We start from the raw sequence: 24,109 nt of genomic DNA, 5'->3' as shown, positions 1-24,109 counted from the left end.
TAAGTCAAAATTTACATATACTTAATATAGTGCCTTTCACTGCGTATGCCACCACAAGTGGTGTTAAAAGGTAATAGGACAATATTTAAATTGATTAAATATAGCGCCTTTCACTGTATATGTCCTTATCAGGAACAATAAAATATTAAGATTTATGTTATATAGTAAATTTTGGAACAAATGACACCAACGTTGTTACAAAATAATAAAAACTAAATCTATAGGTTTATTTTTTATAGTGCCTTTCACTACATATCCTTCCACAGGTAGTACTGAAAGACAATAAGGCAAAATTTACACTGACTTTATATAGTGCCTTTCACCACAAATGCCACCACTAGTGATGTTAAAAGGCAATAAGACAATATGTAGGGTTTTGTGATATAGCGCCTTTCACTGTATGTGCCATCATAAGGAAATAAACACTAAAAAAATGAAGATTTAGGTTGTACTGTGAGTTTCAATATATACCGACGGTTTTACAAAGGAATAAAAACTAAACATTCATGTTTATTAATATAGCACCTTTCACTATTTTTGCCACCACAAGCACTACTAAAAGGCACTAAGGCAGAGTTTCCATGGACTCTTTATAGCGCCTTTCACTGCATACGTCATATTCAAAGGCACTAACACAACCCCCCCGTCCCTGTCTTTTATGCAGAGCTTTTAAAGAGGCAGCCGCCACGTCATTCACTGTGCCACTGTGCTGCCCAGGACATTCTCCAATCTGCTTAATCCAATTAAGAGTCACAGCAGCAGCAACAGGTGCAAGGGCATGAGTGGAACGGGCACCCAACATGGCATAGCCAGTCCCCCTAAGTGGCACCGGTCAGTCGGTGGATCAGTGAAGAACACTGGAGTACATAACACAGGGAGACCATGCAGAGTGCACAGAGAGAGCAGGAACAGGGACGCTGATGATGAGAAGCCATACAATGCCACGCCACCCGTACCATTCTCAGACCTGCTGGTCCGGAGGTGTGGAGTGTGGGCTCAGAGGCATACCAACGCACACTTCCAGTTTGTAGTAACTGCTCACTCCGAGCAACACTTTGTCTGGGGGATGAGGAACACAGGGAGAACATGCAGCCTGCACATGGAGACCAAGGATTTCAGAGCTGTGAAGCACACGTTACCCTGTGTTGCCCATAACATTCCCAGCCATGCTTAATCCAGTTTAGGGTCTCAATGGGGGTGGGATTGTATCCTGGCAGCACAAATCCTGCACAAGGTCTCTGTCTGCACTCTGCCTGTTCTCCCCATGTCAGAGTACCCCCGATGTTCCACGTTTCCAGATGTTTGCTGGTTAGGTTGGTTGGCCCCTCTAAGGTGGGTATGTGGGAGAGTTTGATTTTGTGCCAAGTGCAACTCCCATCCCGCTCCCCCCCAGAAGACAAACAGGTCCTGAGAATGCTATGAGTGGCATGGTGGGCCCAGTAATGGACATGCCCGGTTTAGAAGACAACACATGTCTGGGGTTGTAGGAGGAACAGAAGAGTATTGCAAGCAAACAGAACCTGAGGACAACATGGAGTCGGCACCAGAGATAATATTTGAACACGGGATCTGTGAGGTACTTGCTGTGCCACCATGCTGCCCATCATTCCCAGCCCTGCTTAATCTAATTCAGGGGGTCACAGTGACTATCCTGGTCTACTGCACATGACCAGTCTGGAATAGCCAGTCAGCCTAAGCAGAACAGGTTGGGGTATGTAGAAGGAACAGCAAAGTACACGGGCACAGCAGACCAGGCGCAGGACTGCAACCCAGGGCATTGAATATCTGCGGCACTTGCTATGCCACCATAATGCAGATGACATTCTCAGACCTGCTTAATCTACTTTAGGATCCATAGGGAACAGTGCCCATCCTGGCAGCTCTGGGCACAAGGGAATACACATGCACACACACACACAGAGCTTGGTGTATCCAATCAACTGAGCCAGCATAGACTTAGGGACATGGGACACAGAAGTGTTGTGACATGGCGAGAACATGCAGGGTGCACACAGATTTGATCCAGGGAATGCTGGAACTGAGAACAGCTGAGTTAATCACTGTGCCGCCATGCTGCCCTTAACATACTAAGACCTGCTTGTCTCAGTGGGCGGCAGTGCCAGCCACAATGGCCTATTCAGGCACACACCCACCTTAGTGGTGGCCGACCAACCTAAGTATCACACATCTAGAGACGTGAAACACAGGAGTACTCACTCTGACACGGGGAGAACATGCAGAGTGCACACGGACACACTGGAGCTGAGAAACAGCAGGGCTGCCCACTGATGAGCTAAACCAATTAAGGGTCTAACCGGAGAGTGCCAGGCACAATGCCATACTTACAGTGGTGTGAAAAACTATTTGCCCCCTTCCTGATTTCTTATTCTTTTGCATGTTTGTCACACAAAATGTTTCTGATCATCAAACACATTTAACCATTAGTCAAATATAACACAAGTAAACACAAAATGCAGTTTGTAAATGGTGGTTTTTATTATTTAGGGAGAAAAAAAAATCCAAACCTACATGGCCCTGTGTGAAAAAGTAATTGCCCCCTGAACCTAATAACTGGTTGGGCCACCCTTAGCAGCAATAACTGCAATCAAGCGTTTGCGATAACTTGCAATGAGTCTTTTACAGCGCTCTGGAGGAATTTTGGCCCACTCATCTTTGCAAAATTGTTGTAATTCAGCTTTATTTGAGGGTTTTCTAGCATGAACTGCCTTTTTAAGGTCATGCCATAGCATCTCAATTGGATTCAGGTCAGGACTTTGACTAGGCCACTCCAAAGTCTTCATTTTGTTTTTCTTCAGCCATTCAGAGGTGGATTTGCTGGTGTGTTTTGGGTCATTGTCCTGTTGCAGCACCCAAGATCGCTTCAGCTTGAGTTGACGAACAGATGGCCGGACATTCTCCTTCAGGATTTTTTGGTAGACAGTAGAATTCATGGTTCCATCTATCACAGCAAGCCTTCCAGGTCCTGAAGCAGCAAAACAACCCCAGACCATCACACTACCACCACCATATTTTACTGTTGGTATGATGTTCTTTTTCTGAAATGCTGTGTTCCTTTTACGCCAGATGTAACGGGACATTTGCCTTCCAAAAAGTTCAACTTTTGACTCATCAGTCCACAAGGTATTTTCCCAAAAGTCTTGGCAATCATTGAGATGTTTCTTAGCAAAATTGAGACGAGCCCTAATGTTCTTTTTGCTTAACAGTGGTTTGCGTCTTGGAAATCTGCCATGCAGGCCGTTTTTGCCCAGTCTCTTTCTTATGGTGGAGTCGTGAACACTGACCTTAATTGAGGCAAGTGAGGCCTGCAGTTCTTTAGACGTTGTCCTGGGGTCTTTTGTGACCTCTCGGATGAGTCGTCTCTGCGCTCTTGGGGTAATTTTGGTCGGCCGGCCACTCCTGGGAAGGTTCACCACTGTTCCATGTTTTTGCCATTTGTGGATAATGGCTCTCACTGTGGTTCGCTGGAGTCCCAAAGCTTTAGAAATGGCTTTATAACCTTTACCAGACTGATAGATCTCAATTACTTCTGTTCTCATTTGTTCCTGAATTTCTTTGGATCTTGGCATGATGTCTAGCTTTTGAGGTGCTTTTGGTCTACTTCTCTGTGTCAGGCAGCTCCTATTTAAGTGATTTCTTGATTGAAACAGGTGTGGCAGTAATCAGGCCTGGGGGTGGCTACGGAAATTGAACTCAGGTGTGATACACCACAGTTAGGTTATTTTTTAACAAGGGGGCAATTACTTTTTCACACAGGGCCATGTAGGTTTGGATTTTTTTTTCTCCCTAAATAATAAAAACCACCATTTACAAACTGCATTTTGTGTTTACTTGTGTTATATTTGACTAATGGTTAAATGTGTTTGATGATCAGAAACATTTTGTGTGACAAACATGCAAAAGAATAAGAAATCAGGAAGGGGGCAAATAGTTTTTCACACCACTGTATGTAAACAATTACATTAGATGTGCCATTCAACCCAAGCAGCACATGCTTGGGTATATTGAATACTGTGGCACAGGGAGAACATGCAGAGTGCAGGATTTGAACCAAGGATACTGGAGCTGAGAGGCAGCAGTTGTACCCACTGTGCCACTCATAGCACTCTCAAGACCTGCTTATCTCAGGAGATAGGGGTATCAAGGCCTATCCTGGCAGTACTTAGCACAAAAGTACTCATGCACACACCAATCTTAGATGAGCCAACCAGCCGAAACAGCACATGTGTGGAGATGTGGAACATGGGAGTACCCGGGCTTGGCAAGAACATGCAGAGTGAGCACAGAGACCAGGTGCAGGGCTTGAACCAGGGACACTGGAGCTGAGAAGCAGCAGCGTTGCCCACTGTGCCACTGATTAATGGGTTTTTATAGTTCCTGCCTAAACCAATTAAGGGTCTAAGTGGTGGTGCTTAACCTGGCAGTGCTGGGCACAATGCCATGCTTACACAAACAACCACCTTAGAGGTGCCAATTAACCCAAGCAGCACATGTCTGGGTATATTGAACATGGCAATACTCTGACACAGGTAGCACATGCAAAGTGTAGGAACTGAATCAAGGATACTGGAGTTGATGCCCACTGTGCCACCTTGCTGCCCATAGCATTCTCAAGACCTGTTTGTCTCAGGTGGAGGTGCCATTCCTGACAGTGTTTAGCACAAGAGCAGCATACTCATGCAAACACCCACCTTAGAGGGGTCAATCAGTCTAAGCAGCACAGATTTTGGAACACATGGGTACCCGGGGCATGGCGAGGACATGCCCACAGAGATCAGGTGCAGGAGTTCAACCAAAAGACACTGGAGCAAAGAGGCATCAGCGCAAACCACCGGGCCATGGGGCACCCATTAGATTGTCACCCGGCTCCAAACAGTTTGTAAAGCCACATGCCCGGTGGGGGACCGCATGCAGGTGCTTTGGGACATGTGGCAGCCAAACAGGAGGCAGATGGGACGCCAATTATTTATATCTGTGATTTCTAATCTGCTCTTCACTAAAGGCAGGAAATGAATTTTTAATTAAAATGTGATGTGGCACGAGAGATGAAGGATGAGTCGAGTGAGCCGCAGAGCATGAGAGGTTTACCACCAGTCCCAGTTCCTAAAATATTCATTATGAAAGTATGTTGCTAGGGCGCCGGGGGGGGCCTTGTTGCGGGGTGACAAAGACAAAGAGGAGCAGCACGTGTGGAGCCTCCAGGAAAGTTCTGGAAAAATGGAGAGGTGCGAGAGGACACGTTCAATGATGGCTCCCGGACATTATTTTTATTATGAGGTCAAAGGTGAGCTATAAAGTGTGGCAGAGTGTGGACCCCACAGCGCAAGGATGCCAGTTCAATTCCCATGCCAGCTCCACGGGGTTATTCTGATTGGCTTTGCCCCACTGGTGGACCAGCTAAACAAATCAATAAGCCGTTGTACTCGATCTGTGCCTTGACAAGGCGCTACATAACAGAAACGTGATTATCTGGATTATCGGATGAGGCCCATCCATAATACCAAGTTACCTCAGCTCAGGTGAAATGGCTTTGTTTTACTGTGCGCTTGAACTAACGGTGTCTTTGCATATTGTCACCTGTCACTGGTAAAGTTTAGAATTGCATTTAACTGGGGAATTCGTCACAGCACCCTGGATTAGTGGTCAGGACTCTGATTAGGACAATCTGGACAAGAACAAGCCATTCAGCCCAACAAAGCTCACCTATCCTGTCCACTTAGAATAAACGTTTGGTATTTATCAGGTCATTTCTTCATACACATGATATATATGAGCATTTGCCATGTGAAAGGGTCTTCTAAAGTTAAGCATTTATCTGTAAATTTGTAAAAATGTCTTGCCCACACTGGCACTTTACAATGGAGGCAATGGAGCAGGAACAGCGCCACCCTTTCCTATTCACAAATCATGTATTGAGCATGAGGCCCGTGTTCAGAAGACTGATGGTAGGGCTTGTTGGGGGAATTACAAACCTCTATGGTTCAGGAGATCTGCTGGATAGCCACCTGTTGGAAAGACAAATGCAGTGCATATTTGTAATATGCCACTTGGAATGTGACTCGTTAAAGTTTGTGATGTGCCATCTGTTGGAATGTTAAATGCACTACATATGTCTCTTATATGCGATTTGGCATGGGATTCATAAAAGCAGGGTTAATGTTTGTGATGCGCCACCTACTGAAATGACAAATGTAACACATTTTAACACTGCAAATGTTTGTGATGTGCCATCTGTTGGAATGACAAATGCAGTGCATATCTATGTTATTTAATATTTGGTATGGGATTCATAAAAGCAGGGTTAATGTTTGTGAGTTGCCATCTGCTGTATTGACAAATGCAATGCATTTTATTACTTTAATTGTTTGTGATTTGCCGACAGAGCAATCTGAAGGACACAAAGATACACAGACACATACTTTAATTAAGGTGGAATATGCGTGCTACCTAGTCAAGACGGGTTGAAATCAAAGTGATCAACATAGACCTCTGCATTAATGTTTGCGGTATACTGTCTATTGGAATGTATTTTATAATGTTTGTAGTAATAAAATTCATTGCATTTGTCATTCCAACAGATGGTGCATCAGAAACATTTGTAGTAATAAAATGCATATCTCTCTGCTACATGCCATTTGGTATGGGATTCGCAAAAGCAGGATTAATGTTTGTGATGCGCCACCTACTGAAACGACAAATGTAACACATTTTAACACTGCAAATGTTTGTGATGCGCCATCTGTTGGAATGACAAATGCAGAGCATATCTCTCTGTTATTTAATATTTGGTATGGGATTCATAAAAGCAGGGTTAATATTTGAGTTGATATCTGCTGTATTGAAAAATGCAATGCATTTATTACTTATAAACGTTTGTGATGCACCATGTAATGAAATGACAGAGACATAGCAATCAGACAGACTCAAAGATACAGAGACGTCTTATTGTTTCATTAAGGTGAACTATTTGTGCTACCTGTTCAAGATGGGTTGAAATCAACGTAGACCTCTGCATTAATGTTTGCAGTGTACCATCGTTTGGAATTTATTTTGCAATGATAGTAGTAATAAAATGCATTGTATTTGTCATTCCAGCAGATGGTGCATCAGAAACATTTGTAGTAATAAAATGCATATCTCTCTGCTACATGTGATTTGGTATGGGATTCGCAAAAGCAGGATTAATGTTTGTGATTCACCACCTACTGAAATGACAACTGTAACACATTTTAACACTGCAAATGTTTGTGATGCGCCATCTGTTGGAATGACAAATGCATTGCATATCTCTCTGTTATTTAATATTTGGTATGGGATTCATAAAAGCAGGGTTAATATTTGTGAGTTGCCATCTGCTGTATTGACAAATGCAATGCATTTTATTACTTATACATGTTTGTGATGCACCATGTGATGAAATGACAGAGACATAGCAATCAGACAGACTCGAAGATACAGAGACGTCTTATTGTTTCATTAAGGTGAACTATTTGTGCTACCTGTTCAAGATGGGTTGAAGTCAACGTAGACCTCTGCATTAATGTTTGCAGTGTACCATCTTTTGGAATTTATTTTGCAATGATAGTAGTAATAAAATGCATTGTATTTGTCATTCCAACAGATGGTGTATCAGAAACATTTGTAGTAATAAAATGCATATCTCTCTGCTACATGCCATTTGGTATGGGATTTGCAAAAGCAGGGTTAATGTTTGTGATGCTCCACCTACTGAAATGACAAATGTAACACATTTTAACACTGCAAATGTTTCTGATGCGCCATCTGTTGGAATGACAAATGCAGTGCATATATCTCTGTTATTTAATATTTGGTATGGGATTCATAAAAGCAGGGTTAATGTTTGTGAGTTACCATCTGCTGTATTGACAAATGCAATGCATTTTTTTACTTATAAACGTTTGTGATGCACCATGTGATGAAATGACAGAGACATAGCAATCAGACAGACTCGAAGATACAGAGACGTCTTATTGTTTCATTAAGGTGAACTATTTGTGCTACCTGTTCAAGATGGGTTGAAGTCAACGTAGACCTCTGCATTAATGTTTGCAGTGTACCATCTTTTGGAATTTATTTTGCAATGATAGTAGTAATAAAATGCATTGTATTTGTCATTCCAACAGATGGTGTATCAGAAACATTTGTAGTAATAAAATGCATATCTCTCTGCTACATGCCATTTGGTATGGGATTTGCAAAAGCAGGGTTAATGTTTGTGATGCTCCACCTACTGAAATGACAAATGTAACACATTTTAACACTGCAAATGTTTCTGATGCGCCATCTGTTGGAATGACAAATGCAGTGCATATATCTCTGTTATTTAATATTTGGTATGGGATTCATAAAAGCAGGGTTAATGTTTGTGAGTTACCATCTGCTGTATTGACAAATGCAATGCATTTTTTTACTTATAAACGTTTGTGATGCACCATGTGATGAAATGACAGAGACATAGCAATCAGACAGACTCAAAGATACAGAGACATCTTATTGTTTCATTAAGGTGAACTATTTGTGCTACCTGTTCAAGATGGGTTGAAATCAATGTAGACCTCTGCATTAATGTTTGCAGTGTACCATCTTTTGGAATTTATTTTGCAATGCATGTAGTAATAAAATGCATTGTATTTGTCATTCCAACAGATGGTGCATCAGAACCATTTGTAGTAATAAAATGTCACCCGGTCACACACTTTCAAAATCACAAAGAACTGAATGAAAACTAAACTTGACCATTGACCACATCCTGGCACTGAGGGTTCTCAACGAGGGCAAACACGAATATCGGCAGAGTTTCTTTGCAGCCTTTGTCGATTTTCGTAAAGCATTCGACCCTGTGGGACCTCCTGAGACTTCACGGGATTCCCTCAAGGTTGCTGGATATCATGGCTGGCTTGTACACTGGGACTGTGAGAGCTGTGCAGAGTGGAGGAGGCAGAACCTCATCATGATGCCCAGTTGATTCTGGGGTCCATCAGCGGTGTGTTCTTGCTCCTAGTCTCTTCAGTACTGGCATGGACTGGGTGTTGGGCAGGGTCGTGGGGTCCAGCGGCTGGGGGGCATCTGTTGGTGAAGGAAGATTCATTGATCTTAACTTTACTGATGATGCTGTGATCTTCACGAAGTCAATGGAGGCTCTGATCGGGTATCTCGAGAGACTGAGTGAAGGGTCTGAGGGTCTGGGCTTGCGAGGGTCTGGATAAAAACCAACATCCAGGCCTTTAATGACCTTTGGGCATGGCCATCAGCAGTGTGTGTGTTTGTGGTGAGAGTGTTGACCTCGTCGAGAGGTTACTTACCTCAGCGGTGACATTCATGTGACTCTGGTGGTCAGTAGACGGATTGGGAGAGCATGGAGGGGTTCATGAGGTCATAAAGGGGTGTGTGGCTCTCCTGAAATCTGCAAAATGACGAAGCTCCAAGTCTTTAGAGTCCTGGTGCTTCCTGTTTAACAGACATGGACGCTATCAGTGACCTGAGATGAAGACTGGACTCCTTCATGTGTCTCTGCAGAGAATCCTTGGGTGTCGCTGGTTTGACTTTGTGTGACTCACGCTGTCCCGAATGAGGCACATGACCTGCATTGTGACAGAGCATCAGTTACAGCACTACAGCCATGTGGCACGATTACCCGATGGTGATCCGGCTCACAGGACCCTCATTGTAGAGGACCCGAATGGTTGGACCAGGCCTAGGGGACGCCCACCTAACACCTGGACACTAGATAGAGGGTCTTTTCCGGAGGGTGTCTGCCTCGAGGTTGCCAACTGGGATCCTTAGCTGTTTTGTTGTGTGGTGGGTGTGGCAACATGCTGTACCAGTGGATGCCCCCCAAGCTGACCTGACCTGTTACTGGATTACACACAGCAAACTCTTTTCTGACTGGCTGTGTGACTGAGCCCTGCAAAGGATTGGCATACGAGTACGTGGGTTTCTTGCCTCAGGCCCAGAACTGCTGGGAATATAGTAATAATAATAATAATAATAATAATAATAACAATTCAATAATGTATGCATTAGGTAACTCGTTACTTTAAAAAGTAACTGAACTGCATGGCATAAGTTACTTTTACTGCTATTCAGCTCATAGACCCAAACTTCTGAAATATTGAGAACAATTATTTCAACCAGGAGAAGGAGTAACACAATCAGCCGGGCATTTCCCTCAAGAATTTTCTTTTTGTCGACACTTCAACCCACAGACTCCGAAATCTTTAATTGTTACCCGGTTAAAAATTTACATGGCCAAATAAACCGGGTTACTCGTGAAAAAATCTCCATGTGTTGACCCGGTTTCTCCAAGACCAATACCCTGGTTTCTTTAACCGGAATAAGGGTTTACGCAGAAATCTTGGTTTCTGTGAATAACCAATGTCACACACATTTGCACTGGGGACAACTTAAAGGCTCTGGTGGTGGCAATTCCTTGCCGATGCACAGGGGGGCGCTATTTACTAACATCTCTTCTCTTCCTCCCTCTGCAGACTGGATGATTGACAACCTCTCCACCTCTGACATCACTTCCGGTGTCCATCCGCCTGGACCCGCCTCTTGCTGTCTGAAAGTGTTGCCATCTTGGGCAGTCTACTGTTTGGACTCACGTCTATAGAGATGTGTCTTTTGCTGAAAATCACTTTATTATATCGAGTTTGCAATAAACTGGGTAGCGGTGTCAGCACAAACCTTAACCTGTCTTTGTCATCTTTTACCATGGGTGTCACACGTGTGCACACAGGAGTCAGTGTAAAGGCTCTGGTGGTGGCGATTCCTCACTGATGCACAGGGTGGCGCTATTTACTAACGTCTCTACTCATCCTCCCACTGCAGAACAGATGATTGACAACCTGAGCACCTCTGACATCACTTCTAGTATCTGTCCACCTGGACCCGCCTCTTCCTGTCTGGAAGTCTACTTTTGAGACCTGAGTCTATAGAGACGTCTCTTTTGCTGAAAAGCACTTTATTTGTTTGAATTTACAATATATGGGGTTTGCAGTGTTGACCCAAACCTTAATCTGTCTTTGTCATCTTTTACAACTGATGTCACACACATGCATATGGCAGATAGTTTAAAGGCTCTGGTGGTGGCAATTCCTCGCCAATGCACAGGGTGGCGCTATTTACTAACATCTCTTCTTCCCTCTGCAGACTGGATGATTGACAACCTGACCACCTCTGACATCACTTTCGGTGTCCACCCACCTGGACCCGCCTCTTCCTGCCTGAAAGTGTTGCCATTTGGGCAGTCTACAGTTTGGACTTGCATCGATAAAGACATGTCTTTTGCTGAAAATCACTTTATTATTTCAAATTTACAATAAACTGGGTCGCGGTGTCTGCACAAATGTTTATCTGTCTTTTTTTACAAAGGGTGTCACACACATGCGCATACGAGACAGTTTAACCGGAATAAGGGTTTACACAGAAATCCGGGTTCCTGTGAATAACCAATGTCACACACATTTGCACTGGGGACAGCTTAAAGGTTCTGGTGGTGGCAATTCCTCACCGATGCACCGGGTGGCGCTATTTATTAACATCTCTACTAATCCTCCCTCTGCAGACTGGATGATTGACAACTTGAACACCTCTGACATCACTTCCTATGTCCGCCCATCTGGACTCGCCTCTTCCTGTCTAGAGTCTATAGAGATGTCTCTTTTGCTGAAAAGTACTTTATTAGTTTGAATTTGCAATATATGGGGTTTGCAGAGTTGACCCGAAACCTTAACCCGTCTTTATCATCTTTTAACTTTGGTGTCACAGGTGTGCACACAGGAGTCAGTTTAAAGGTTCTGGTGGTGGCGATTCCTCACCGATGCACAGGGTGGCGCTATTTACTAACATCTCTACTAATCCTCCAACTGCAGTTACAGATGATTGACAACCTGTCCACATTTTACATCATTTCCGGTGTCCGCCCACCTGGACCCGCCTCTTCCTGCCCGGAAGTCTGCTTTTCAGACTTGAGTCCATAGAGACGTCTCTTTTGCTGAAAAGCACTTTATTAGTTTGAATTTGCAATATATGCGGTTTGCAGTGTCGACCCAAACCTTAATCTGTCTTTGTCGTCTTTTACAAAGGGTGTCACTCTCATGCATATGGCAGACAGTTTAAAGGCTCTGAAAGTGGTGATTCCTCGCTGATGCACAGGGTGGCGCTATTTACTAACGTCTCATCTCGTTCTCCCTCTGCAGACTGGATGATTGATAGCCTGTCCACTTCTGACATCAAACCTTAATGTCTTTGTCACGTTTTACGAGTGTCACACGTGTAAGCACAGGGGGACAGTTTACGGGCACTGTTGATGGTAATTCTCCACCGCTCCAGGGGTTGGCGCTCTGTAAAAATGCCTCCCTCGGCACACCGTAAGATTGATGGCCTTTCCACTGCTGATGTCACTTCCAATATCTGTCCGACTGGACCTGCTTAATCCTGCCATTAAAAAAAACATCCTAACTGGAAGTTTAAATGTGTTAAATGGAACCGCTAACTTGAACTGGCTCTATTTAAGTGAATACGTGTCTGCACTCCACCCTACTAGGCAGTGACCCACCCTGATTTGAATTTCTTAACGGATAGAAAGCAATTCCTAATTTAATTTGGCAGTGTCTCAGAGATTAGCGCTAGGGCTTTAAAGAGTCGATGATACGGGCTGGGCAGATTAACTGGGATTAGACAGAAAGTGGCCAAGGCGCAGAAAGATGGCGTCTTCCTCCAAAAACCAACCCCACGGCTCACCGGTAAAGGAGACATTGTTCGGCTTTGAAATAGATCCGTCTCCCCGATAGGACGGCTTAATTGAGTTGGGACCGAGGCCGGCGAAGCGGACACAGGTGGCATTGTTCAGAGCGCCCGCCTGTAGCAGTGCCAGGACTCCAGAAGCCCACTGGCCTTTTAAGCTTCTTTTGTTTAGGCGTGAAAGAAGAATGCGCTTCATTTGAGTGAAATCATTCCTGTGATCTGCCTGCGCTGTGGAAGAAAAGAATAAAAATAAAAATAAACGGGAGCATCTGGAGCTGCAAAATCAGGGGACTTTTGGTCGGGCGGTGACCTGCCATTTTGAAGCAGTTTAGCATATAGCGGGGGGGTTCGGTGCCACCTACATAGTATGGCATGTGGATTTCGGTCCTGCTGCTCAGCATCACTTTACACTGGGATTAAGTGGGCGGAGAAAATGAATGTCACTGACCAGCATGGCCCCGCGTTCACTCGCTCTGTCACTATGCCACCACCATTAGCAAACACAGACTTTCTCTGTCACTAAGCAGATGACACCTGCCTAGACTTTCATTTCGGAACAAATGACAGTTCTCTTGTGGTGTCCTTAATTATTCCTAAAAGAATGAAGATGATAAAATAAAAAATGAATTCATCATCGGGTAGAAAGTCACGGACTCCCGCACCTGGAGTGGGTTAGGAAAAGTATTCAGACGTTCTGTGCGCTTTCTTGTGCCGGAGATCTCATTCTTAAATCTTAAACTAAGGGGTCGAGGACAGGTCTGTGATGGGGGCGCCAAACGATTTGTGGAATCCCGAGAGTGAATTGTGCGTCAGGTGACATGCGCTGTTTAGCGAACCATTGACTGCGCTAATAGGCGGAACAACAGCGCAGGCGCATCGACGATAGTGATGGGCAGTTTGCGAACGATTCGCTCGTTTTGAAGGGCGGCTTTCCATTGCTTTCATGGAAACAATAGCACCGTAGGAGCAGATCACTTTAGGGTAACACTCAATAGGTAAAGGCGCTACATTCTGCGAGTGTTACTAATTCACTGTGCGACTCTGAACATATCAGTTAACGTGTGACTGACCACAGGGAAACAACTGTACTGGCAAAGGCACTATATACTGCGGGTGTTCAGCCCTCATTGTTAAATAATTGAATGACTTTGGATTTATCACTAAACCTCCGGCAGACCCCCGAGACCTTGTAGTTAGGATATAGCGGGTTGGATAATGGATGAATGGATGGATGTATCATGTAATTAATATATCTATTTAATAATATAGCCCTGCGGTGGGCTGGCGCCCTGCCCGGGGTTTGTTCCTGCCTTGCGCCCTGAGTTGGCTGGGATTGGCTCCAGCACACCCACGTGACCCTGTGTTAGGCTATAGCTGGCTGGAAAATGGAGAATGACTGTGACTGATCACAAGCAAGAACTATTCTGTAGGTGAAAAACACTTTATGTTAGTGCTCCTTATGTAAAGGCGCGGTGTCCAGCCCTCATTACTAATCAGACTCTGTAACATTGAATATATCCATTAACCTGCGACTGATCACAAGGAAACAACTGTACTTAAGGTGAAATACACCGCCTGGTATCACTCATAAGGTTAAGGCGCTATATACTGGTGATGTTCAGCCCTCGTTACTAAATCACTGTGTGACTTTAAAACTGTCGGTTGAGTGAAAAAAAAAATACGGACACAGTGAAGAAAAAAAAACAATGTTTTTTTCTCAATATGTCGAGATTAAAGTCGACATGTTGACTTTATTTTCGACATTCCCACTTTATTCTCGCCATTTACGTCGAGATTAAAGTCGACATGTTAACTTTATTCTCGTAGTTTGTCATTAAAGTTGAACATCCATCCATCCACTTTCCAACCCGCTGAATCCGAACACAGGGTCAGGAGGTCTGCTGGAGCCAATCCCAGCCAACACAGGGCACAAGGCAGGAACCAATCCTGGGCGCGGGTGCCAACCCACCGCAGGACACACACAAACACACCCACACACCAAGCACACACTAGGGCCAATTTCAGAATCGCCAATCCACCTAACTTGCATGTCTTTGGACTGTGGGAGGAAACCCACGCAGACACGGGGAGAACATGCAAACTCCACGCAGGGAGGACGAAGCGAACCCGGGTCTCCTAACTGCGAGGCAGCAGCGCCACCGTACCGCCCTAAAGTAGAACATTGTAAACTAAACTTCGTCTTAAAATGAATATTTCATTTAGTAGATCTTCCCAAACCCCGTCATAAATTATGTAGCGCATGAAATGCTTTGTGTTCAGCGTTCCCCGAGCCATGTTAATCACTACGCGCTTCTTAAACTGATTTTCTCTGCGCAAAGAGGAAGCGCAAGCAGCGATCACCACACAGAATACATTAATTTTATGATATCCCTGCTCCCTGAACATTTACAATGTTAAGATAAATACTTGATATCATTTTTATGATGAAATGCATTAAGGCATGTACTAATCCTGTGGGGGCACGGTGGCGTCGAGGTTGCACTGCTGCCTGGCAGCAAGGGGGTTCCGGGTGTACCCTGCCTTGAGTTTGCATGTTTTCCTGCCAGGTTTACTCGGCGTGCTTCAGTTTCCTTTCAAAGTCATGTAGGCAGTGAGGTTTTGTTCTGCTATATTGACCCTGGGGTATGTGTGTGTGCTCGTATTCACCACGCAATGAGCTGGCGTCCCGTTCAGGATTTATGTCCTGCCTGGCACGCGATGCTTGCTGGGATGAGCGCAACCCTGAAAGGATGGCATATTTAAAAATGTATAACGAAGATTTTTTAAAGTTCTGAACACTCCGTGGTCTAAGTTTATAACTAGTTTTAATTTCACAAAGACGTTTATCGTGCGGTGATTGGTTATGTGAAGAAAGAAAAAGGAAGGATAGGAACGGGGGGTTTGGTACGTCAGATAGAGACAGCATGCATGCAATAAAGAACATCCATTGAATTCTGTGTTCGTGTCTCCGACCACCAGATCACGAACCCAACATTTACACAATAGTTCAGTTAAACCTGTGCGATACCCAGTCATGCATCCAGTTTTTTGGAGCCTCGTCACACCTGCCATAATGTTCTCTACACTGAACGTACACCAAAGTGCATGTTTAATACCTGCTTTAATGCATTTCATCATGAAAATGATATCATCTTAGCATTGTAAATGTTCAGAGAGCAGGAATATCATGAAGTGAATGGATTCTGTGCGGCGATCGCTGCCTGCGCCTCCTCAATGCAAGAGGAAGTCAGTTTAAGAAGCGCGCAGTGATTAACAACTGGGTCGGGGAACACTTAACACAAAGCATTTAATGTGCTACATAACTTATGACGGGGTTTGAGAAAATCTAGTAAATTAAATATTTATTTTAAAATGAAGTTTAATTTACGACATTCTGCTTTAATGACAAAATAAACTACGAGAATAAAGTGGAAATGTCGACTTTAATCTCGACGTAAATGGCGAGAATAAAGTGGAAATATCGAGAATAAAGTCAACATGTCGACTTTAATCTCGACATTTAGTTTTTATTTCACCGTAGCCCTAATACGCTTCCGTAGGATTACAGGGAAACCACCGTACTGCAAGTGATAAACACCTTCGGGTAAGTTCATTAAGTAAAGGCACTATATACGGTCGATGTTCAGCCCTCATTGTTAAATAACTGAATGACTTTAAATTTGTCAGTTAACCCTGCGACTGACTACAAGCAAAAACTGTTCTGTAGGTGAAAAACACTTTATGTTAGTGCTCATTATGTAAAGGCGCTATATACTGTTGATGTACAGCCCTCATTGTTAACTCATTGTGTAAATTTCAATTTGCTTGTTTACCTAATGAGCATCACCCTAAAGTGTTTTTCACCTGCAGGACAGTTGTTTCCCTGTGGTCAGTCACAGGTTAAGGCGCTATATACGGTAGGTGTCCAGTTGTTACCCTGTGGTCAGTCACAGGTTAAGGCGCTATATATGGTAGGTGTCCAGTTATTTCCCTGTGGTCAGTTACAGGTTTAGGAGCTTTATATGATAGGTGTCCAGTTGTTTCCCTGTGGTCAGTCACAGGTGAAGTTGCTATATACGGTAGGTGTTCAGCTGTTACCCTGTGGTCAGTCACAGGTTAAGGCGCTATATACGGTAGGTGTCCAGTTTTTCCCTGTGGTCAGTCACAGGTTAAGATGCTATATATGATAGGTGTCCAGTTGTTTCCCTGTGGCCAGTCACAGATTAAGGCTCTATATACGGTAGGTGTTCAGCTGTTACCCTGTGGTCAGTCACAGGTTAAGGTGCTCTATATGGTAGGTGTCCAGTTTTTCCCTGTGGTCAGTCACAGATTAAGGCGCTATATACGGTAGGTGTCCAGTTGTTTCCCTGTGGCCAGTCACAGATTAAGGCTCTATATATGGTAGGTGTCCAGTTCTTTCCCTGTGGTCACTCACAGATTAAGGCACTATATATGGTAGGTGTCCAGTTGTTTCCCTGTGGTCAGTCACAGGTTAAAGCACTATATACGGTAGGTGTTCAGCTGTTACCCTGTGGTCAGTCACAGGTTAAGGTGCTATATACGGTAGGTGTCCAGTTTTTCCCTGTGGTCAGTCACAGATTAAGGCGCTATGTACGGTAGGTGTCCAGTTTTTCCCTGTGGTCAGTCACAGGTTAAGGCGCTATATATACGGTAGGTGTCCAGTTGTTTCCCTGTGGTCAGTCACAGGTTAAAGCACTATATACGGTAGGTGTCCAGTTGTTTCCCTGTGGCCAGTCACAGGTTAAAGCACTATATACGGTAAGTGTTCAGCTGTTACCCTGTGGTCAGTCACAGGTTAAGGTGCTATATACGGTAGGTGTCCAGTTTTTCCCTGTGGTCAGTCACAGATTAAGGCGCTATGTACGGTAGGTGTCCAGTTTTTCCCTGTGGTCAGTCACAGGTTAAGGCGCTATATATACGGTAGGTGTCCAGTTGTTTCCCTGTGGTCAGTCACAGGTTAAAGCACTATATACGGTAGGTGTCCAGTTGTTTCCCTGTGGCCAGTCACAGGTTAAGGTGCTATATACGGTAGGTGTCCAGTTTTTCCCTGTGGTCAGTCACAGATTAAGGTGCTATGTACGGTAGGTGTCCAGTTTTTTCCCTGTGGTCAGTCACAGGTTAAGGCGCTATATATACGGTAGGTGTCCAGTTGTTTCCCTGTGGTCAGTCACAGGTTAAAGCACTATATACGGTAGGTGTCCAGTTGTTTCCCTGTGGCCAATCACAGGTTAGAGCACTATATACGGTAAGTGTTCAGCTGTTACCCTGTGGTCAGTCACAGGTTAAGGTGCTATATACGGTAGGTGTCCAGTTGTTTCCCTGTGGTCAGTCACAGATTAAGGTGCTATATACGGTAGGTGTCCAGTTGTTTCCCTGTGGCCAGTCACAGGTTAAAGCACTATATACGGTAGGTGTCCAGTTTTTCCCTGTGGTCAGTCACAGATTAAGGTGCTATATACAGTAGGTGTCCAGTTTTTCCCTGTGGTCAGTCACAGATTAAGGCGCTATGTACGGTAGGTGTCCAGTTTTTCCCTGTGGTCAGTCACAGGTTAAGGCGCTATATATACGGTAGGTGTCCAGTTGTTTCCCTATGGTCAGTCACAGGTTAAAGCACTATATACGGTAGGTGTCCAGTTGTTTCCCTTTGGCCAGTCACAGGTTAAGGTGCTATATACGGTAGGTGTCCAGTTTTTCCCTGTGGTCAGTCACAGATTAAGGTGCTATGTACGGTAGGTGTCCAGTTTTTCCCTGTGGTCAGTCACAGGTTAAGGCGCTATATATACGGTAGGTGTCCAGTTGTTTCCCTGTGGTCAGTCACAGGTTAAAGCACTATATACGGTAGGTGTCCAGTTGTTTCCCTGTGGCCAATCACAGGTTAGAGCACTATATACGGTAAGTGTTCAGCTGTTACCCTGTGGTCAGTCACAGGTTAAGGTGCTATATACGGTAGGTGCCCAGTTTTTCCCTGTGGTCAGTCACAGGTTAAGGCGCTATATACTCTCGGCGTTCCACCCTCACTACTAATTCACTGAGTGACTTTGAATTTGTCAGTTACCCTGGAGACGGATCACATGGAGCCCCCATTGGTGGCGCTCACTAAACGCCTCTTGCGGTTGGTCCACAGCCCGCCCAGGCCCACCATTGCTTGTGCCGCATGCTGTGGCCGAGGGGTTTTAATGAGTTTCACACGGTCTGTTGCCAGCCATTTGAGTGTTTAATTCTCACGGGTGGGTTTGACCACACAGCACCCGAGGTGTCTCGATATTAAAATTGCTTTCCTTAATTGGGTTGATGCTGAGGGTCCGCATGCTGTTTAATGGTTTTGACCCCACTATTGCCAGTGCGCTTCAGTGGTCCTCGCTTATTATAAACCTAATCGGCCGTGCACCAGTTTCTAATTCCAGGAGGTCCCAGCCTGCACCTACGTACGGCTTCCCGGTGGGAGCGTCTAGCCAGGATATCCTCAGCCACCTACACTCCCCCGCTAATTGGCGAGGTACATTTTTATTTTTATTTTTTGCCACCTTAGTCCAATGAAAAAGTCCTCACGAGACGGAATGGAAACAAAGTCGCATTTCTTTATTGTTGCCGCCCTCCTCACAATTCTCGTAAGCCGCTCTGCGGCCCGCTGACAGCCCTCGAAGTCGGGATCTCATTAAAGCAGCTGTGAACGTTTCTGTTTATCCTGTCAGAGGCGGCCTTGTAAAGCGTGAGAATATGCCATATTCCGAGGGTGGGACGCTTCAGTCATACTGGGGACTCTGAAAATCGTTTTTCCGATTTTAAAACTGCCGACACACAAAGGACTGGGGAAGAAGATTAACCCCTGAAAGTCCAAGATGGGCTCCACGGGTTTACATGAAGCAAAGATTTAATGAGGACTCTCACCATTTGCATTTCTATGCCTTGGCTTTATCAAATGTGCTTAATTAAATTCATGGTGGCAGAGACCCGGTGTTATGGGCTGGAGTTCAAATGCCATTTTTGACACCTTTCTTGTTCATTTTTTGATTCTTCTGATTTTGTTATTATTGCTGGTCATTAAAGGATCTTCTGCTGTGCTCCACGAGTCTTGTGGATGGTCACCTAAAAGGAGAAACCACCTGCTCCTCACCTCCCTACAAGGGACTGTCATAAAGGAGCTACCCACAAGGCAATGCAAGGACAAGTAAGTCTGATTACGATACACAAACATAGGGGTCAATGAGCAAGAACGTGAAAATCCAGAAAATCCAACGTACAGACCCCTTAAAAATATTATTGAAAAAGTGCAGGGTGCCTCCTGAAAAGTGACAAAATGAAAAGCCATCGTCCCCTGTGTCCCTGCATTGCTTCGAGATGTCATCGAGTAAAGCAAAGCAAGTGTGACAAGAAATCAGGTGTTGCGTATTCTACAAAGATCTTCTAAAATGGCCTGGACACATTTGTTGGGACCCCCTAGAGAAGACCCTAAATCACTGGACTCGAGTGATATCTTAGACTTGCTCTTTTCTTGAATTTGCATCACAAACATCTCCAATCGTGTAGTCACTCTGCTGTTTGGTGTCATCGTATGTCCCACACTGGACATGGAGAGTCGTCTGAGGAGACCAGAAAGAAAAGGAGAGACCAGCATGTGAAAGGCAAAGGCTAGAAGACCACCATCTCCAAGCAGCTTGATGTTCCTGTCAGGTCAGGTCAGGTCAGGTTAGGTTGGGGGGTATGCACTGGTACAGCACTTTGCCACACCCGGCACATGACAAAACAGCTCAGGATCCTGCTTGGCAACAGCCATGTGGCTCAGTCCCACTCATCAGTTTGCCACAGTATGGTGTTACGTGGGGTCCAACCACTTGGGTCCTCAACAAAGAGGGTCCTGTGAGCTAGATCACCTTCGGGTAATTGTGCCACATGGCCATAGTGCCCTAACTGACGCTCCCTCACAATGCAGGTCATGTGCCTCATTCAGGACTCCGTGAGCAACACAAAGTCAGACCAGTGGCACCCAAGGACCCTCTGAAGAGACACACATGAAGGAGTCCAGTCTTCATCTCAGTTCAAAGGATGGCATCCATGTCTCTCAAACAGGAAGCACCAGGACTCTAAAGACTTGGACCTTTGTCCTTTTGCTGATATATCAGGAGTGCCGCACACCCCTTTATGACCTCATGACCCCCCCTGCCCATGCTCTCCCAATCCATCCACTGACTTCATAGGAAAAGTCACACGAATGTCACACGCTAGGTAAGTAAACCTCTCATCGAGGTTGACACTCTCTCCGCAGACAGACACACTGCTGATAACCATGCCCAAGTGGTCTTTAAAGGCCTGGATGTTGGTTTTTATCAGGACCCTCACAAGCCCAGACACTCAAGAGCCTCCGTTGACTGCACGAAGATCACAGCATTGTCAGCAACGTCAAGACATTGACATTGTGGTCAGCAGCACAGGAGCGCCCCAGGGGACTGTACTTTCTCCAGTCCTGTTAAGCCTATATACATCGGACTTCCAATACAACTCAGAGTCCTGCCATGGGCTGCATCAGGACTGGGCAGGAGAAGGAGTATAGGGACCTAATCAAGGACTTTGTTAAATGGTGCGACTCAAACCACCTACAACTGAACACCAACAAAACCAAGGAGCTGGTGGTGGATTTTAGGAGGACCAGACCCCTCATGGACCCCGTGATCATCAGAGGTGACTGTGTGCAGAGGGTGCAGACCTATAAATATCTGGGAGTGCAGCTGGATGATAAACTGGACTGGACTGCCAATACTGATGATCTGTGCAAGAAAGGACTGAGCCGACTATACTTCCTTAGAAGGCTGGCGTCCTTCAACATCTGCAATAAGATGCTGCAGATGTTCTATCAGACGGTTGTGGCGAGCGCCCTCTTCTACGCGGTAGTGTGCTGGGGAGGCAGCATAAAGAAGAGGGACAAACTGGTGAGGAAGGCAGGCTCTATTGTTGGCATTGAGCTGGACAGTTTAACATCTGTGGCAGAGCGACGGGCGCTGAGCAGACTCCTGTCAATTATGGAGAATCCACTGCATCCACTGAACAGGATCATCTCCAGACAGAGGAGCAGCTTCAGCGACAGACTGCTGTCACCGTCCTGCTCCACTGACAGATTGAGGAGATCGTTCCTCCACCACACTATGTGACTCTTCAATTCCACCGGGGGGTAAACATTAACATTATACAAAGTTGTTGTTTGTTTTACCTGCATTGTTGTCACTCTTTAATTTAATATTGTTTTTATCAGTATGCTGCTGCTGGAGTATGTGAATTTCCCTTTGGGATTAATAAAGTATCTATCTATCTATTATATAGTGCCTTTCCTATCTATCTATCTACAGTTGTGCTTGAAAGTTTGTGAATCCTTTAGAATTTTCTATATTTCTACATAAATATGACCTAAAACATCATCAGATTTTCCTAAAAGTAGATAAAGAGAAACCAGTTAAACAAATGAGACAAAAATATTATACTTGGTCATTTATTTATTAAGGAAAATGAGTGACTATTCCATATTTGTGAGTGGCTAAAGTATGTGAAGCTCCAGGATTATCAGTTAGTTTGAAGGTGAAATTCGAGTCCGGTGTTTTCAATCAATGGGATGACAATCAGCTGTGAGTGGGCACCCTGAGTTATATAAAGAACAGGATCTATCAAAGACTGCTCTTCACAACACATGTTTGTGGAAGTGTATCATGGCACGAACAAAGGAGATTTCTGAGGACCTCACAAAAAGAGTTGTTGATGCTCATCAGGCTGGAAAAGGTTACAAAACCATCTCTAAAGAGTTTGGACTCCACCAATCCACAGTCAGACAGATTGTGTACAAATGGGGGAGATTCAAGACCATTGTTACCCTCCCCAGGAGTGGTCGACCAGCAAAGATCACTCCAAGAGCAAGGCGTGTAATAGTCGGCGAGGTCACAAAGGACCCCAGGGTAACTTCTAAGCCACTGAAGGCCTCTCTCACATTGGCTAATGTTCATGTTCAGGAGTCCACCATCAGGAGAACACTGAACAACAATGGTGTGCATGGCTGGGTTGCAAGGAGAAAGCCACTGGTCTCCAAAAAAAACATTGCTGCTCGTCTGCAGTTTGCTAAAGATCATGTGGACAAAACAGAAGGCCATTGGAAGAATGTTTTGTGAACAGATGAGACCAAAATAGAACTTTCTGGTTTAAATGAAAAGCATTATGTTTGGAGAAAGGAAAACACTGCATTCCAGCATAAGAACCTTATCCCATCTGTGAAACATGGTGGTGGTGGTATCATGGTTTGGGCCTGTTTTGCTGCATCTGGGCCAGGACGGCTTGCCTTCATTGATGGAACAATGAATTCTGAATTATATCAGAATTCTAAAGGAAAATGTCAGGACATCTGTCCATGAACTGAATCTCAAGAGAAGGTGGGTCATGCAGCAAGACGACGACCCTAAGCACATAAGTCGGTCTACCAAAGAATGGTTAATGAAGAATAAAGTTAACGTTTTGGAATGGCCAAGTCAAAGTCCTGACCTTAATCCAATCGAAATGTTGTGGAAGGACCTGAAGCGAGCAGTTAATGTGAGGAAACCCACCAACATCCCAGAGTTGAAGCTGTTTTGTTTGGAGGAATGGGCGAAAATTCAGGACTGATCAACAGTTACAGGAAACGTTTAGTTGTAGTTATTGCTGCAATGGGGGGTCACACCAGATACTGAAAGCAAAGGTTCACATACTTTTGTCACTCACAAATATGTAATATTCAATCATTTTCCTTAATAAATAAATCACAAAGTATAATATTTTTGTTTCATTTGTTTAACTGGTTTCTTTTTATCTACTTTTAGGATTTGAGTGAAAATCTGATGATGTTTTAGGTCATATTTATGCAGAAATATAGAAAATTCTAAAGGGTTCACAAATTTTCAAACACAACTGTATCTATCTATCTATCTAAGATCAGTGAATCTTTCTTCACCAACAGATGTCCAACAGCCACTGGACCCCATGACCCTGCCCAACACCCAGACAATGCAAGCATTGACCAGAGTAGGAGCAGAACACACCACTGACAGACACCAGTTGATTTTCCCAGTTTCAGTCACAACAGGTGTAAATGTGATAAAGAAGCTGAAGGTCCATGAGACTGTAGCCCACCTCCTTGGACGTGGTTGCAAGAGGAATATTGACCCCAGAATGGGCAGATGAGCAGTGAGAATGGCAGACAAAAAGCCAAAGACAACTTCCAAAGAGATAGGAGTGGAACTCCGAGGTCGAGGTCCATTACACCTTTCATTGCTTTTTGTGTGACGCAGGCCTCAAA

At 44.6% G+C, this 24,109-nt stretch overlaps 1 protein-coding gene and 1 long non-coding RNA gene across 4 annotated transcripts in view; one reads left to right on the top strand and one right to left on the bottom strand.

The window, feature by feature from the left end:
* LOC114654202 (ADAMTS-like protein 1) overlaps positions 1–24,109 on the bottom strand; it is a 388,522-nt gene that overhangs the window by 296,606 nt on the left and 67,807 nt on the right. The window lies entirely within an intron of this gene.
* Positions 16,659–16,936, top strand: LOC127528828 (uncharacterized). The gene is made up of 3 exons (XR_007935435.1): positions 16,659–16,707; positions 16,816–16,847; positions 16,902–16,936. It is a non-coding gene; the product is annotated as an uncharacterized LOC127528828 (long non-coding RNA).

The sequence above is a fragment of the Erpetoichthys calabaricus genome, chromosome 7, assembly GCF_900747795.2.
Source record: "Erpetoichthys calabaricus chromosome 7, fErpCal1.3, whole genome shotgun sequence".
Lineage (NCBI taxonomy): Eukaryota > Metazoa > Chordata > Cladistia > Polypteriformes > Polypteridae > Erpetoichthys > Erpetoichthys calabaricus.
The sequence above is the reverse complement of the archived record's forward strand: the minus strand, read 5'-3'. Positions and strand labels throughout refer to the sequence as shown.